General features: G+C 43.9%; 1 protein-coding gene across 1 annotated transcript in view; it reads right to left on the bottom strand.

The window, feature by feature from the left end:
• The window catches only part of LOC126334635 (toll-like receptor 4), a 299,100-nt gene extending 287,269 nt beyond the window's left edge, over nucleotides 1-11,831 (bottom strand). Inside the window, exon 1 of the mRNA XM_049997073.1 lies at nucleotides 11,739-11,831. The gene's annotated coding sequence lies outside the window, so the exon portion shown is untranslated. The remainder of the gene's footprint in view (nucleotides 1-11,738) is intronic.
• Nucleotides 11,832-19,210: the final 7,379 nt, after the last annotated feature.

Genomic DNA, 19,210 nt, shown 5'->3' with positions numbered 1-19,210 from the left:
ACGGGATCAACGACGACTGAAGAGAATCGTTGAATGTGATAGGAGTGTAACCCTTCCGAAAACTGCTGCAGATTTCAGTGCTGTGCCTCAACAAGTGTCAGCGTGCTAACCATTCAAAGAAACATCATCGATATGGGCTATCGGAGCAGAAGGTCCACTCGTGTACCCTTCATGACTGCACAACACAAAGCTTTACGCCTCGCCTGAGCCCTTCAATACCGACATTCGACTGTTGATGGCTGGAAACATGTTTCCTGGTCGGACGAGTCTCGTTTCAAATTGTATCGAGCAGATGGACGCGTATGCGTATGGAGGCAACCTCATGAATCCATGGACCCTGCATATTATCATGGGACTGTTCAAGCTGGTGGTGGCTCTGTAATGGTTTGGGGCGTGTGCAGTTGGAGTGATATGGGACCTCTGATACATCTAGGTACGACCTGACAGGTGACACGTACGTAAGCATCGTGTCTGATCATCTGAATCCTTTCATGTCCATTGTGCATTCCGACGGACTTGGGGAATTCCAGCAGGACAATGTGACACCACACACGTCCGAAATTGTTACACAATGGTTCCAAGATCACTCTTCTGAGTTTCAATACTTCCGCTGGCCACCAAACTCCACAGATACGAACATTATTGAGCACATCTGGGATGCCTTGCAACGTGCTTTTAAGAGGAGATCTCTACACTCACGTACTCTTACGAATTTATTGACAGCCCTGCAGAATTCATGGTGTCAGTTCCCTCCAGTACTACTTCAGACATTACTCAAGTCCATGCCACGTCGTGCTGCGGTACTTATGCGTGATCGCGGGGACCCTATACGATGTTGGGCATATGTACTAGATTCTTTGGATCTTCAGCTCTTCAATGTAGAATCTACCAGGTTGGCATTAACAACAATACCACAAATAAAGTAATTCATTATTCGACTCGGTCTGCCGTACAGCTATAGCCCAAACAGTCTGTGAAGATCCCAACGGTACCCACCGTCCGACGTGACATCCTCGCCCACAGGAGTCACTTGATGCCGGTACGGAGGAGCATGTGGTCAGCACACAGCCCACCCGGCCGTATATCGGTTACGAGACCGAAAGCTATCACTCACCGCGAAACATTAAAGTGTTTCCTACCTTCCTGTGACAGTGCCAGTAGTCAGCATCACGAAATTAAAGATGTAAATTCTGTACATACAATCAGAAGATAAGCCTGGAAAGGTTCGAAAACTAGATTACGAAAATAAACAAATATTTCACAAAGGACGGTTCGCGGTTATCTGCCTTTACATTCAATTAATACACAGATGTGGTCTACAATATCCATAATCGTTTTACTCCTATGTACATACCCCGCATGTCAATGTACATTGAGTGGCGGAGAGTACATTGACCAAAATTACCAGTTTTCTTTCATTTTCCGTTCATATTTTGAGCAAAAGGAAAATGACTGTCTGAACGCTTTATAACAGCTTAAAGAAGCCCGTCTTGTTTATTTCCTTCGGACTACGAACGAATCAGTATATAGACTACAGAATGCTAATTTTAGAATTTATTAACAAAATAAACCAAAGAACAAAACACAAAAAATTGCAAGAGATTATAAAAATAAATAACACTTAACAGAGAAACGCTCTCAATTGCTGAGTAGAACTACTGTAGAGAATGTAAATAGTGTGCCACAAGAGAACCTTTCTAATTAGTTTTTAGGACTTTGGGTTTGTCACTGAGTTCTTCCAGTTCTATTAGAAGCCTTACGAAAATAGTTCTCATATTCCTTTACACACAGAGAATGAGACAGTGTTTGATTTATTAACAATTCTCTCTTGTGCAAAGTTAATCAGCTATACTCAAAACAAATGTCTAAAAATAAACATATGTATTGACCATGGAAGGTCTTTTCATACGAGAGATGTAGATTCATGGATGTAAGAGTAAAAATTAAAGCGAATATCTAGTGAAGAGTGGAACGAATGGTAGAAGCCGACCTGCGAGCAAATTGATTTGCGTTGCAGAAAATTATAGAAACAAGTGAGACGTTGCGGTCCCAACGACCCATCTTAGAACGTAGATTGTAGAAAGCTAGAAGTAGTTGTGACAAAGTCTGCTGGAATGTTAGATTCACAAGTTGACAGGGATAAAAAGCAAGGTGTCAAAGTTTATCCACAACTTGTACAGAAACCGCACTGCAGTTATAAGAGTTGAAGAACATGGAAGAAAGGCAGTAGTTCAGGAGGGGATGAGACCGGACAACAGCCTATCCCCCACGATATTCAAGCTGATCACTGAATCACTAGTAAAAGCAGCCACGGAGCAATCGGGAAGGAAATGAAATTTCAGCCAGAAGAAACAAAACCTTATCGTTCTTCCCATGACTTTGCGGTTATATCATACATAGCAAATAATATAGGTCAGTTGAACAGAATGCATGGTAGCTTGAAAAGAGGTTATAAAAGATGCTTGGAGTCGGACATACTCGTAAATACAACCGGCAAACTCGCTACGAACCTCCGTGGATAGCCAAATAAATTCAGCATGCATTACTACCGTCGCACATGAGAAAGCAGTAGCATATTCCCAGTAAACAATAAATGAGGAATTATCAGTATAACTGTGGCGTTGCAGGAAACGTTAATTTAAATCCTGATTTCATCAGTGGTCCTCACTTGAGTATTTATGGTTGAAGAGCGTCCGCAATTTAATTACAATAGAAGGATAAATACCACAATCATAGCGTTTGATCAGCTAATAGTATGCATTTATTAATCCATGGTTCAAATGGCTCTGAGCACTATGGGACTCAACTGCTGTGGTCATTAGTCCCCTAGAACTTAGAACTACTTAAACCTAACTAACCTAAGGACAACACACACATCCATGCCCGAGGCAGGATTCGAACCTGCGACCGTAGCAGTCGCACGGTTCCGGACTGCGCGCCTAGAACCGCGAGACCACCGCGGCCGGCTATTAATCCATGAATAACATATAAAAATGTATTCTTAGACACTGACTTTATAACATAAACCAAGGAGCGAATTTTTCAGAAAGACAAACTATGGACGCCACCAGCGTTTGTTGGCCAATACGAGCTGAATTGGTGTTATTATACTGTCAGAGCTAGCAAATTAATTCAGCCGTAGTTTCATTCAGAACATTAAAAAAAGAGGACAAGAACGTGAACTGAGTACACAACATCACCATGAAAGTAAGAAGAGGAAGATAACCATATCAGCACGAGCTGAAAGAAATGATTCATTATTCTGAAGGTCACATATGAATGGTGCATCAGTAAAGTTTCTCCGATATTTAAAATGGAAGGAAATGAAAGAAGTATGCAGACTGTTTCGTGAATCACTGTTACAGTAAGTAATTAGTGGAAGTTAAACCAGAGAACTGGAATCCTCTCTCCTCCAGGAGCCGAAATTTCTATCGTCGATCGACCGCCTTCAGTGCGTGTTTGCCGTGTCTGCAGTGAATCTACGCGATTTCGCCGTATGCTGTGCTGCTGCTGCGAGCAGCCGGCCGCTGTGGCCGAGCGGTTCTAGGCGCTTCAGTCCGGAACCGTGCTGCTGCTACGGTCGCATGTTGGAATCCTGCCTTGGTCATTGATGTGTGTGGTGTCCTTAGGTTAGTTAGGTTTACGCAGTTCTAAGTTCTAGGTGACTGATGACCTCAGATGTTAAGTCCCTTAGTACTCAGAGCCATTTGAACCATTTGCTGCGAGCGCTGGCGGCGCAGGGGAGGCTCTTGGGGTTGTGACCGCGATATGCAGTCATCTTCTCAGACTTTATCTAATACCCGTGAACTGTAAAATCAAACTCAGGCACCCTGGCATAAGGTCCAAGTCCAAATGTGCTCACAATAATCGTGACGATCGTGAGAGTAGCATCCAGGGCGAAGACTCCAAGTTCGCTCTCAGAAAACCTCTCGCTTTCCTTCGGACCCCGGTTCTCCACTCGGCGCACTTTATTTGGCCAGTTACCGTGAAGGCCTAACTGTCCCTTCAATGAGGGGACTGGAATTGAGCCAGTTGTCTCCGACTACCAATTTAAGTACGAGAAAGCCAATCAGAAACATACTTCGGCGCCTGGGACAGCCCCGGAACCACGTCCTGATGGCCAGGCAAACATGGAATGTCTGTGAGTTTATATATTTGTGGACTGTTCTTCCCACGGAAAACGTAATTAAAAATTTTGTCAAGCACATTAGTGGCAATGTATCAGTCTTTTGGTGTGCTGTCTAGCAACAGGACGGCACGGTGGTGTCAACAAGTGTCACCCAGACCACGTGTGGCAGTTTAGGTCGCTTCCGCGTCTCCATCTTCTGAAGCTTTCCGTTGTGTATTGTGTGAGCAGGACATTGAGGTTGCCCGTCCAGCGGAATCCTATTGTCCTTCCAGAGCCCTGTCAGGCTGGCCGGCCCGTCGTCTTGTTTACTCCTGGAGGAACAGCGAATTCAGACTCGCCGTTAGCGCGCCTGCTCCGTGAGAAAGGCTGTTTCTTGCCCGAAACACTGTGCGCTCTTCGAATCAGCACTCAGCTTCGAAGCTAGCACGTGGGAACGTAGACTGAACGTGGTCACCAACAAAGCATCGGTCAGACGAGGGCAGAGAAGTGCCCTACTTAGGCTATCTGGAGTCTTCGGTGCCGCCTCAGCGGATGCACTGTGTGTGGTGCTCGGAATATGCCCCATAGATAACACAATCAAATACAGAGCTGCAAGGTACTGGATAAAGATGAGGAGACTAGATAAGGTACACACAATAACCGGTGTGCCGATAGACACGATACGTCACCTTAAAAGTTGGCGTTTGGATACATGGCGAGGTGAGTGGGATGTAAGTGATAAGGGACGTAGACTGCACGACTTCCTCCCTGACATAAGGGAGCGGTTGAGAATGATACCGATCCCAGCCGCGCTGTGGTACATTTATTAACCGGACACGGACTTTGTCCACGCACTTAAGCCGTATGAGTCTGAGGCAGGCGCCTATATGCACATGCGGGAAAGAAGGTTCCCCAGAACACGCTGTCTTTTTCTGCGGGCAATACGCGAACAATAGACATACACTACACTTAGACTGCACAGGTACAGACATAGATATATTCCCAGCAATAAGAGACGAAGAAGAATGGGCATAATTAAACGCACTGACAAACAGTATTTCAAAAACAACTCATGAAGAGTACATGCGGACATGACATAACAGACATACCTATGTGTAGCGTAACAACGATCTCCAGAGGGTAGACAGCGATACACACAGTGGCAGCGAAAATAGTTACAATGAGAAAGAACAGAAGGAGGAATCTGAGATGTGACAGTAAATAAGCATAAGGTCCTGGCAATCTACCCAAGAAATCACCAAATGCTGTACATGGATGGGCACCTAAAGTAGTTAATAAATAGGATTAGTCATAAATAGTATAAGCAATATCACTTCTCTACTAATAACCATTTGTGTGCGTGTGTCAACGGCTCGAAGAAACCATTACAAGGTATTCACCGTCAGTCACATTCGGTGATGGAACTAACAAATCTCTCCTGTCCTATCATCTTTTTATATTCTTAAAAAAACAACAAAATTTTATTTATTTTTCAACCTTAAACTATTGTTATTTTCAAAAGTAAAATTCTTTGTAAATGTTGTAGATAAAACAAAAGAAAAGAAAACTGTAAAAACATGTAAAAACTAAAATTGTAAGATGTGCGACCTGCTTTAAACATCAGGTAACACATCTATTATTTGGCAATAAATAAATAAATAAATAAGTGCCCGAATTCCTCTGAGCCGTAGATACGGTAGGTCTCGTAAACTCATCTAATGATAGGTTTCCCCATATCAGAATCGAGTTAAAATAAAAGTGCATAGCTGGCCCTGACCACTCCTGTAGTTAAGAGCGGACAATTTCATCAAGGAAAGCAAATGTCGTCGGAATCGAGAGAGAGAGAGAGAGAGAATGAAGGTGATAGGTAAGACTTATGCAAATCATTATTTACCATAAAAAGGAGTAAAATGCAAGAAGACGATCTGGCACAGACCGACGTCTCACAAAGAAATGTCAACAAAAGTGCAACAATAGATGTATATCTATTGCTGCTTATGGGATTCGTTTATCAAACGAGACATTTAAAAACTGGTAGACGGATTTTACAGCAAATGGAGGAAAATGTTACGCATGGACGCAGTGCACAAATTTGCACAATGAAATACCACGAAAATACAGCACGTTAACAGTTGTAAGTGCAGAATAAACGATGCTTATGATTCTGCTTCAAAGGGGAAATGATGTCGGGCTTATATCTAACAAAGTAGATCTTAAACATTGATTGCCCAGTGTTGAATTTTAGAACTTCAAGATATTTATGTATATGACATCGAGATGATAAATTTCTCCTACATCATACCACTCAGAAACCTACTGTCAAGTAACAGCGAATTTTTCACAGTTTAACTTTTAAGTTGTCCGCCTCGTAGCTAAGTGATCAGCGAGGCTGACTGCCATGCAGAGGACTCGGGTTGAATTCCCGGTATTGACAGAGACGTCTCCTTGACGGGAGGAGTGGAATGGGGTGCACTCAGCCTCGTAATGCCAGCTGAGGAGCCTCATGATCGAGTAGTACAGACGTCAAAGTATCTGAAACCGACAACGGCGGGGAGAGCGGCGTGCCGACCCACGCCCGTTCGTACCGCATCCACATGACGTCATTGGCTGACGATGACATGGCTGTCAGTCATGGTTGACCGGTTGGCCCGTCTGCTGCCAAAACGGTGGAGGTCCGTCCATTCAACTGTTCATTGCAAAAGTGTTGTCATTATAGCTTTCTAGTATCTCGTGTCAATGTCATAAAACTAATACAATGCAAGTGATGTTAATTCCCATAATGGATGTGTTTGCTTACATTGAGTTGAAAACCCCTAGAATACATTTCGATGTACAAGGGTATTTGCTCTTTTTTAGACAGACATCTGTCCTGTTAACTGCCTTCGATCAATATTAGTGTAAAGAACTTTGCTGAATTTTTTCTCCTACTATCGCAACATTCAGGCGTTGAGAAACGTCACCACTTATTGGGGGTAATGCCGTTGAAGCAATATGAAACCAACCATGAATACGATTTATGGTTGGAATGTGACTTCTAGATGACGAGTTACAAGTTCTGAAACACGTCTTATGAAAACTAGGACTCATCTGAATGGTCCGACAGGTGTACTTAGTGCTTTCCTCAATCTTTTAGCAAAACATTCGCATTTAAACACACTTTCTGGATGTTTGCCAATATATGCCAATAAGAGTGCATACTCCAAACGATCTTCCAGTCTGATTGTCAGGTAAGAAGCAGGGAGAGCTTCCTCACGTTTGCTCGATGGCGTGCCCTCTTCACATTAGGGTAAATTGACGGCGGCTCGAAAATCGATTTACCCCCCCCCCCCCCCCCCAACCCGGGCGGCGCTGAAGGAACTGTTGTCGATCGAAGACGTTAAAGACGAAAGCATTATGTTGCACGCTGTGCAAGTAGAGGCAAAGTTTTTGCAATCAGCTTATTGCAAAACTCTGTTCTCACGTTCTGAGAAAGGGATAATATGTTTCTGTAAACAGTTTTACCGCGCGGCAACCACATGTTAAGAAATTTCATGATAAGCGTAATGGCTATTATTGGCAACCGAGGCAGCGAAACAAATGGAAAAATTAATAATAAAAGCTCTCTTTTACAGCGTTTCTTCTATGCCAATAAAAATTTCGAAGTTTAAGCTTCACCATTAGGGCTTCAGTGTATGTGTAAGATCTTTCACTGCGATGTCAGCCCTCCAGAAGCGCGTATCTGTGTGAATTATAGTATGTTATACATTTCAAGTTGCGAAATTAAGAACAAACTATAACTCTCACTCGCAAACGTTTCTGGAGTGTTAATATCGCAATGAAAGTCCTTACAGAAAAGCTACTGAAACCTTGTTGATAAATGATGCTTGGCATAAAAAAAACACTATAAAACGGAGGAGACATATGCTATCACTAAGTTTTCCAAATGTTAAGGCAGTTTAGTAACACACTCAGTGGTTTTTGTACAAGGCACTACAACAAATTGACATTCAACGACAGACAAAGTCTTTTAAATTTTTTAACCTTGCTATAAAATCACTAGAGCAAAATTTATTTGCATTACCTTATTTAATATACAACCCTGTACTACCCACAGAAGAACACCGCTTAAAAAGCAACGTATGTATCATTAAAGCACGTGTATTGAGCGGGATGTATCATTTGCTCTCATACATAGCGTAAGGAGTGCAATAAAGTGTAGGACAGAATACCATACTTGAGATAAGAGTACACGTGGGAAAACTGATGAAATACCGAAATACTGCTATTACGAAATGATATATCAGTGTTGAAAATTGATGGACTCCTCATTTATAAACCACTGGACGACACCGTTTCTTCAGTGTCAACACCGTGCACACGTGAACACTCGCAGCCGGTGTTAAGTTACGTCGAACAACAGGGATCCCGTGTACAGACTCACTCAAATCGCATTCTGCAGTACGGCGGTTCAAATGCTAGTCTGCTGATTCTGATTTATGTTTTCTGAGGTTTTCCTAAATCCGTTAACGCAAATCCTAAGATGATTTCTTTGACAATGACAGAGTCGTTTTCCTTCATCTTACTTCTGCAACGTGTCTTTGCGTTCCATATCTAATCGCCTTGTCGGCGACAGGATGCTAAACCGTAACCTCCCTTCCTGTAGATGTTTTAGGGTCGGTGTAAGGCGACGATATTCTATACTCGTACGTGTGGTGGGTTTACACCTATTAAGGCAATGGTATATGCAAAGGAAACCTTTGGAATGATGTGTTTAATTCCGAACGTTAATTACGGAATCTACACTGCAGGGAAAAAAGATGCAACACTCTCAAGGTCTGCGTTCAGTGGCACCAGGGTATAATACGTGCATTCTGACAGGTTGTAGTGTTAATGGTCCATTTGTGACGGTCAACGCGCTCCTCTATTTTGGCTCTGTGGGGAGTAACTGTCCTAAGTTTAGAGGGGGAACAGTGTTTGCAACATTCATTCAAGTGTACAACCAAGCCCAAGCGATGAGTAAGTTCTCGTTCTGAACAGCTACAGCCATTTCAAAGGCCTCAAATTGGAGGCATGCGGAAAGGCGGATTGACTTGACGGATTGCTGCACATGATAGGCACAACGTATCGATTGTGTATCGCTGTTTTCAATAGTGGTCTGTGGAATAATCCCACACCTGCATATCAGGCTCTGGACGTCCATGTAATAGAGACGTACGTCATGATCGATGCAGTTTGCTCAACAGCGATGGCTGTCCGAACACCATCCAGGGACGAAATCCGGCACCTGTTGTACCTGTTATGTCATCAGGGTCACGTGGGAACCGTATGCTTGCGGCAGGATTAAGATGCTGAGTGCCTCTTCCCATGCTGACAACACGACCCCGCGAAGCATAACTACTCTAGGGTCGTGAAGGAGTTGACTAAGGAGTGGAATGGCGATCTGTTGCCTTCAGAGAAGAGAACAGGTTCTGTCTGTACGCGAGTGATGAACGCACACGTGTATGGAGTGATCTGGTGGGCTGCTTATTCCACAGTGCATTCCCCACGACACACAGGCACAGTCCCTGGTTTCACGGTGTGGTGAGCCATCAGTTACAACTCGCGGTCACATTTAGCCTCTCTGTAGTAGGCTGACATTCCCGAGCCACTGCCATTTCTTCGACAGGAAGGTGATGTGCTTTTCCAGCAGGACACTGCGCGCTGAATCTTACTCACACACACACACACACACACACACACACACACATGCTGCGACACAACGCGGCTCTCTTGGTGCACGCGGTGTACAACCGCCCCAGCCAGCAAGATCACCAGATGGCTCGCCGACTGGAGACTATAGGACATTATTGTCTTTCCGGGGCCTACACAAACTACTTTCGAATTGCAACAAAAAGCGCTAGATGCTTGGGATTGTTTCGCAGGATGCCATTCGGCACGCATGCGAGAATACAAGCATGCGAGAATACACGCTTTGCGATGACGCAAAAAGGGGGAGGAGTGTTACACTGTGTACTGATGCTACTGTCTGGACGCCATTTGCTGTAACGTGTGTGTTCCATTTGGTCAGAATTTGTTATCATATTCACCTACAACGATGAACTACCTGTCATCTCCGTTATCAATAAAATTACTTTGTCCTTGACTTAGTTGCATTTTTTTCGGCAGTGTATTAAGTATAAAATTAAATTACCCCTGTCTTCAGAGAACATAAGAGGCTTAGTGTTCTGTGTTGAGACTGATTATCTCCGTAATTCCAATAATTTCCTTCAATATGCAAACCGGCATAACATATAGTTTTCGTACAAGATAATGTTGTCTGCACAGTATGTCTAGTTTGGATACATGTATTAGATATAACACTAAGTAAAAAATACCAAAATTGGAAAAATAGTTATTCTAAATTTACATTTATACTCCGCAAGCCACCTTACAATGTATGGCGATGCACAACGCCTGTCTTTGACGTCTACCACAAGAGTTTGTTGAGCACCTCAGTAACGCTCTCAAACTGACTAAACGACCCCTTGACGAAACACAGCGATCTTCGTTGGATGTTCTCTATCTCTTCTATTAATTCAGCTTGGTAAGGGTCACAGACTGATTTGCAATATTCAAGAATCGGTGGAACAAGTAAACCACTTCTTTCGTTGGCGAATTACATTTCTGTAAGATTCTCCCAAACTAAACACAGCCTGGGATATTCTTTTCCTACTGCTCGTTTTTAGTTGTCATTCCACATTTAATTACGTTCAGCGTCAACTCGCAGTCCCTTTGAGCATAAATATATGGAAAGAAAAAAAATCCTTTGCGTTTTTTCCCGGTTACGCTTCAACTCTTATGGTACTATCGTACTTTGATAATAGCCACTGGAATTATAAAATGGAAGAAGAAACGTGCAGTCTCTAAATTTCACTTGTTTGATAACCACAGACGTGATTTACATGAGTCTGTTTTTGTAATTATAATATTAAACCAGTCGTTTTCTATATTTCACACGATTTATTATAGGCCCATCATTAAGTAATTTTCGACCACGTGCAGCCTCATCATCAGATGACGGTGTGACAGCCACATTATTATCTGGACCGTGTACAGATAGACACTATGTCTGTGGTACCCATGACAAATCAATCCGACTGTCACGTTTTAGCCACCTTATGCACGTAAGCACATAGTGCTTAGAAGAACTTGTTTCACAGATTTCACAGTTCACTGTCAAACCAAGTACAACCTAATCGGAATAATTTGCTAGTGACACCACTCCGCAGTACAATCCCCACGACTCTGTTGTCTAGTTGTAAATGGTCCAGCAAATAATGTTGTCGTAACACCGCCATAATGATGTGGCCCCACTTGCTCAAAAACTTGTTAACGGTATGACAGATCTATCTAATTCAGAATGAGACTGATTCATATTATTACACCTACAAAAAATGTCATTTCAAATCGCTGTTTGGGTTCGTCATCCACAATGCGTATAATTAATTTCAGAAGTTTAGTTCTATGCGAATCACCACATATCCACGCGTGCAACTGCAATTATGACTTTGGTACAATCGTATAACTTGACAGAAATCTCAGTTGCTTTAGACCCCTCCTTGCATGGCAACTGCGACAAATGGTGATGTTAAGGAAGGGTTGCTTTACTTACCGGGGAGCGCGTGCCGGTGCGTCCGACCGCAGAGACCTTGTGGGTCACTCGCTAACAGACACTCGCACAGGACGACGGCAAACCGTCGACTGCGGCGCCGCTCAGCGTGGCTCGACCCCCCCCCCCCCCGCCCCCTCCACCTCCCCCACCGCTGCTGTCTCCCCCCTACCCTGCCGCGTTTCGCCCCCGCCACAGGCAAAAGGCTAGTTGCCATTCAGCTGCCCTGCTCATCCATTAAGGGCAGGTTGTTGACACAGTTCATGAAGCGCTGCCGCACTGAATAGTAAGTCGATACTCAGGAACCGCTTAATCATTAAGAAGACTGGGTAATTACATTGTAAGGAACAAGCATAGTGGAGAAGAAAAAAGAGGAACTGAATCCAAAACGCCGAGCGCAGTCTCGATCGTGCCAGGAAGTAATCTTTGCTACATTAAATCGTACAGAGACGTTCACAGTCACGTTTTTGCACTTCTGTAAGTATAGACAACAACCCTCAGATTAGTCTGCCACTCATGTTCGTCGGGAGCTGCACTCCTCATCACAGCAGTATCTGCTGCATCTCACACCACGTACAGTCTGCCTTGTCTCCTCATATCTACACCTTCTCCTGCGATTCTATCTCTCTATTATTTCTACAAATACATTTTTGACCAACGATTAGGGTAGCACATCCCCAAATACTCTCTTTCTATACTGAGGTGATAAACGTCATTGAACAGTGACATACACATACACAGATGGCGGCAGAATCGTGAACGCAAGGTATAAAAGGACATGCCATGCCACGTCTATCATTTGTACTCAGGTGAGTCATGTGAGTACTGCCGCACGACGAGAATTAACAGACTTTGAACGCGCAATGTCAGTTGGACCTTCACGATTGCGACATTCATTTTCGGAAATCGTTAGGGAATACAGTATTCGACAATCCACACTGTCCAAAGTGTGCCAAGAATATCACATTTCAGGCATTACCTCACACCATAGACAACGCGGTGGCCTACGGCTTCACTTAACGACCGGGAGCAGCAGCTGTTCACAGACAAGCAACGCTACGTGAAATAACCTGAATCAATGTGTGACGTACGACGAACGTATCCGCTATAGCGCAGACGACCGACGCGAATGCCTTTGCTAACACCATGAGATCGCCTACAACGTCTCTCCTGGGCTCTTGACCATATCAGTTGGAATCTAGACGAGTGGAAAACCGTGGCCTGGTCAGATAAATCCCGATTTCAGTTCGTAAGAGCTGCTGGTAGGGTTCGAGTGTGGCGCAGACCCCCCAACGAAGTTGTCAACAAGACACTGTGCAAGCTGATGGTGGCTCTATAATGGTATCGGCTGTGTTTGTAAGATGTAAACTTCCTCGGCCGGAATTGCCATAGCCGGCCAGAGTGGTCGTACGGTTCTAGGCGCTACATTCTGGAGCGGCCGCTACGGTCGCAGGTTCGAATCCTGCCTCGGGCATGGATGTGTGTGATGTCACTAGGTTAGTAAGGTTTAATTAGTTCTAAGTTCTACGCGACTGATGGCCTCAGAAGTTAAGTCGCATAGTTCTCAGAGCCATTTTTGTATTGCCGCATTTGATAGAATATTCCGGGCTATTATGCCGTGGTCGAAGGGATTGCACTTTAAAACTCGACGTTTCGTCATCATCTGAGACCCAGGGTGTGAATCGGACATTCAAAAAAACTACGATCTCCCTTGAAAATGTCCTCCGCAGACGGGAACGTAACGTCGAGTTTTAAAGTGAAATGCCTTCGAGCATGGCATAATAGCCGGGAATATTTTACTGAATGGGCCGCGTTTACATTGAATGGACTGGATACCCTAGTTATATTCGGCTACTTGTAGATCATTGAAGCAATTTACAGACTATGTTCCCAAACGGTGTGCGGACGTTTGCCACGCTGGACATTTGCTACGATTTTATCCGCTCCGAAGGGTTGGGTCCCTTATCTCCCCCTCCTCCTCGTCCACATCGCTTACTGAGCCTTTCCGCTGATTTACTTAACATAGAACCAGAATCTCTTTGGATTTTCCGCCACATTTCTAGAGAGAGTTTCATTGTGGAAGCTATTAAATGCGTCTCGCATTGAAATCCGTGCCAAATTTCGAGCCTCAGTAAAACTTTGCCAATCTTGGATATTTTGCGTTCATCTAAATTATACTTGCCTTTGTCTGTGGTCCTGCAGCAGCTTTCTGTCGTGTTTTGTGTACCATGGGGGATCAGTTCCGTCTCTTATTAATTTGGTATGAATCTCTCGAGTGCTGTTGATACTATTCCTTTGAACTTAGTCACATATGGTCTTCGCTTACATTGTTTGGAAGGATTGGAGACTGTCTCTTAGAAAGACGTCAACCGAATTTTTAGCAGCGTTTATAAATAGATATCTTTCGCGTTTAGTTTTGGTGAATTTCTTTGTTACGGAAGTGAGCCTCACTACTACTGTGTGTTCACTGATCCCTGTATCCGTCGTGGTGCTCAGGATTATTTGTGGCTAAGAGGTCAAGTGTGTTTTCGTAACCATTTACAATTTGAATGGCCTCGTGAACCAATTGTTCAAAATAATTTCAAAAAATGCATTTAGAACAATTACGTAAGTTGTTTTCTATCTACAATAGGGTCTGAAAACATATTTTTGTCAACATACGGAAGGTCGATTAAAGTCACTGCCAACTGTATGAGACACAAGTTTTCTTTGAACTGTTCAGCAACTGTTTCATCTGAGACCGGAGGTCGGTAAAAGGAGCCAGTTATTAATTTATTCCGGTTGTCGAATATAGCCTCTGCCAATGTAAGTTACAGGAACTATCTGCTTCAATGTCAATTGTGAGCTGGAACACACATTACATTATTTTTCCTTAAGTTGTGCTTCTTGTTCCTGTTGTAGTGCAGATCATTACAATTACGGCTTTTCCCTCCAAAACCTAGGATGCTTTCTCTGTGACCCTGTAAATACCAGAGATAAACAATATAGAACAACAACGTATGTTACAAGCGTAGCATTTTGTATTACTTAATTTCCTTATTTCTAACATTTTAAAATTTTACGTCGACTTTAGATGACATATCAATCATAGATGTTCTTATCTCTATTTAGTGAACGTATTTCCAGTCATATTTTGAACATTGTCTCGCTACAGTTTATTAACTAATGTTTCGCCGCAAGAGTTATCGCATTTGAGAGCGTAAATTAATATGGAGTATGTCGTTTTTCTTTTCTCACATTCACATACCCATTTCTTCTTTCCTTATTGGTTTTTGGACATGCAGTTGTAGTAATTAAAGTAGGCACAAATGCAGTGATCAAAAAGAAATGATTAGCGTACGTACATTCGCATTTTCTTTGCATCGTTCCTTCTTTGTTGTTCCCATAGCGATGGACTGTTTCTATCGCAATAAGTAAGCGTGAAAGGAAGCTACCGTACAGGCATGGGATCTATATTTATACTTGGCAGAAATAATTACATACTTACAGAATCGTCGGTATTGCTTTAGTTTCCCAAAAGTTATAAATATTTCGATTTCGGGGAAGAAACTCTGTATTTGGCCAAGATGTCGAGGAACAAGGTCCCTTACGTGCTGGTTGTATCCAGTAAGATGTGGAGATGGCGGTTTGAAAGCGGACAGAAGAAGTACGAGGAAGGGCGTCCCTTTCGTGAGAGATCGTTAGCTGGCGAAGGGGCAAGTGTGGCAAATGTCTGGCGTGGTAAATGTCCGGCGTGGCAAATGTCCGGCATTCTCCCAAAGAACGAAGGTATTCTTATGGATGAAAATGGGCCATGGTTTGGGGCCACTATTGTTTGTGACTGGTTTGAACAACATTCCGGGCACTTCGAGCGATTTATCTGGCCATCCAGATCGCCCGACATGTAACCCATTGAACATTTGCAGGATATAATCGAGAGGCCAGTTCGTGCACGAAATCCTCAACCAGCAAAACTTTCGCAATTATGGACGTCTGTCGAGGTAGCGTGGCTTAGTGTTTCTGCGGTGAACAGCGAACGACCTGTTGAGTCCGTGCCACACTCAGCTGCTGCACTACACCAGGCTGGAGGGGGTCCGACACGGTGACTTTTGTCATCTCAGCTTACTGCGCGGAGGAAAGATAGTGGAGGAAACAAAAACTGAATTCAAAAAGCCAACTGCTATGTCGATCGTTACAGGAAGTAATGTTCGTCATATTACAGCGCACAGTTACATTCACATTCGCCTTGGTGCACTTTGGTAACTGCAGACAACAACCCTTAGGTTGGTCGGTTGGTCGGAAGCTACCCTCTTCATCGCAACAATACGTGCTGCAGCCCACGGCACCCACAGTCTGCCTCGTTTCCTCATGTCTACACCTGCTCCTGCGATTCGTTCAGATACGTTTCCCAGGAACGACTTAGATAACATGTCAACAAATACGCTGTTTCTCTCTTTATGGTTTTTATTACATCATTTTTCTCTTGGACTCGATGCAGGACGACTACATTCCTTACACGATCGATCTGTCCGGATTTCAGTAGTCTCTTGTGATATCAAATTTCAAACATATCAATTATTTTTCCAAATAGTCTTTGTTTCGCAAGCATACAGATATGTGGTCGAACTATAACCTTTTATACTATAAAGGTTTATCGTTTTCGTTTTCGATGTTAGTAGCTGTTTTTTTTACAGAAAGCCCTTTTATCTTATATAGTCCTTGCACCTGTCTCTTCCCTGCATCGTCCTTTTTATATAGAACAGTACAAGTATAGATTTCTGTCTCAAAAATTCTCTTCGTGGTCGGATACGACAGTTTTTTGTCAATAAAGTTCGTTGACAACCACAGGAGGGAGTGTTGACGGGAAGACGAAACAATGTACTCCAAAGCACCGCAACGGTAACTGTTCTATAGACGATCTTTAAACGTGTTTTGAAAGGTGTTTTTCTCCGATAGTTTGAACAAGAATTAGGAATCTAGACACTTCTGTTTCTGCAGAGATGACTATTAATAAAAAGAAAAATTCATGAAAATTATTCTGCTTGCCAGGCTTCGTTTTGAAAGGTGCAACACAGAGTTGCACAAGGGAATTATTGCGAATAAGTATGTGGGCATAAATCGCTGTTCGGTCATTACGAACTGACACGAGTTTACTGACACGGGCTGCTGGAGAAAGACAGTCAATACGCACTATTGATCAAAAGTGTCAGTACACTCTTACAAAATGAGAAAGTGACCATTAAATGTCACCATAGGAGGACCCGCCACAATAAACAGAGGCGAATAGTATGCTGTGTTGTCAGCAGGGAAGCAGTGACAGCAGACAGGTCGTTCAAGGGAGCTCAGTGACTTCGAACGTGGGCCGGTGACTGGATGTCAACTGCGTAATAAATCCATCGGAGACGTTCTAACCGTTATAAAGGTGCCGAAGACCGTTGTTAGTGATGTGACTGTGAAGTGGAAACGCGAACAACCAGGCAGAACTGGTGCACTGATGGGCAGGGACCGTCGACCATTGCAGAACACGGGTGTAAAAAACCGTATGAAATCAGCGGAAGTAATCACTCGTGAATTTCAAAGTGCTACCAGCAGTTCAGCGAGCATAATGACGTGGGGCAGCGACTCCTCATAAGCCACAAATTTCAGAGCTAAGTGATGCCTGAGGTGGTCTTACGAACGACACCGCAGTGGAGTGAGGAGTGACACTAAACCCCATGGCAGTCCATGGAAACTTTTGAGTGAGGCGAATGGCTGAAGAATGTTAGCTGCCATCATGTGTAGTATAAACGCAGCAAGTATAGTGTGCTGTTACGGTATGGAAGTGGTTGTCGTGGTTACAGTGAGGTCACCCTATTGCGTAAAAAAAAAAGCTAGATGCAGAAGTATATGAACACATTTTACAAAATTGTGTAATGCGTACAATGGAGGAACAGTTCGGAGACAATGACTGATGGTATCAGCATGACAATGGACCTTTCTATACAGTAGCATCCGTGCGGCTATGGTTTGTAGACAATAACATTCCTGAAATGGACTGGAATGCACAGTGCCAGAACTCAGCCCAGTGGTACACATTTGGGATGAGTTAGAAAGTCGATTTCTCTCCAAACCCAAGCGTCTAATATCATTACCTTCTTTGGTTTCGGCTGTTGGGGAAGATTAGACTGCCACTCCTACAATGACGTTCCGACACATAATTGAAAGTGTCTCCAGCAGACTTCCAGCCTCCATAAAGGCGAAGTGTGGACACACCCTGTACAGTCTTGTACCGCAAGGAAGCAAAGGAGAGGAAGTTGCTATGGGTGGCCAGTATCTTATTTCTACAACATAAATGCACACTTGGATTAATACGGTTCTTTATTTACATGAAAAGGAAACATTTACTTGAATACATTCCATGTTTTGTAGTATAAGCTCACCAGTAATAGTCCTCTTGTAGACTGATAGAATGTCAGTATCGGTAATCTTGCTACTGATGGTAAGGTCTAATGGGACCAAACTGCTGACGTCATCGGTCCCTAAGCTTACGCACTACCTAATCTATCTTAAACTGACTTACACTAAGGACAGCACCCACACCCGCGCCCGAGGCGGGAACCTCCAACGGGGGAGCCGCGCGGACCCTGACAGGACGACCCAGGCCGCGCAGCTACCCCGCGCGGCAATCTTGCTATTACAACTTTATTTTTTCACCGCTAGTAAATTAAAATTCTGGTTTAGATAAACTAGTCCTGCTTTAGTCACTAATATGGTCGCTATGTACTGTCGTAGCCTGTGACAAACTAAACGCGCCCTGCAGGTAAACTGACAGACGCTAAACTGGATGATGGAGTGAGGCTTTCCGGTCAACGGCGGCGGCCTAAATACATGCCGTCGAGAGGGCGTTCACGGCATGTTGCGTGTGGGTGAGTCTCTGGCCTCTGTTATGCTAGACACGCTTGTTCCAGCGCCTACTAATCGATCTTCGTGCTTCATCTTTGCCGTCCGATGTATTGGCAACAGCTTACTCCAGCACACACCCAACATTAATGTCGAGTAATAGGTGTCCAGGCAACGGCATTGCCGCAGTGGGTACACCGGTTCCCGTCAGATCACCGAAGTTAAGCGCTGTTGGGCCTAGCTGGCACTTGGATGGCTGACCTTCCGGGCCGCCATTCGCTGTTGCCATTTTTCGGGGTGCACTCAGCCTCGTGATGACAATTGAGGAGGTTCTCGACCGAATAGTAGCGACTCCAGTCAAAGAAAACCATCATAACGACTGGGAGAGCGCTGTGCTGACCACACGCCCCTCCTGTCCGCATCCTGAGCTGAGGATGACACGGCGGTCGGATGGTCCCGATGGGCCACTTGCGGCCTGAAGACGGAGTGCATTGTAATAGGTGTTCAGATGCTTTTGATCAAACAGTACATAGAGTTACAATCTATCCTGCTTGATGCAGCAGACCAAATGATATGGCATGATACTGTGTTTCTGTAGTAAAGGCGAGGCAGATTTT

Source organism: Schistocerca gregaria, chromosome 2, assembly GCF_023897955.1.
Source record: "Schistocerca gregaria isolate iqSchGreg1 chromosome 2, iqSchGreg1.2, whole genome shotgun sequence".
NCBI classification, from domain to species: domain Eukaryota; kingdom Metazoa; phylum Arthropoda; class Insecta; order Orthoptera; family Acrididae; genus Schistocerca; species Schistocerca gregaria.
This window is presented reverse-complemented; position numbering and strand designations above follow the sequence as displayed.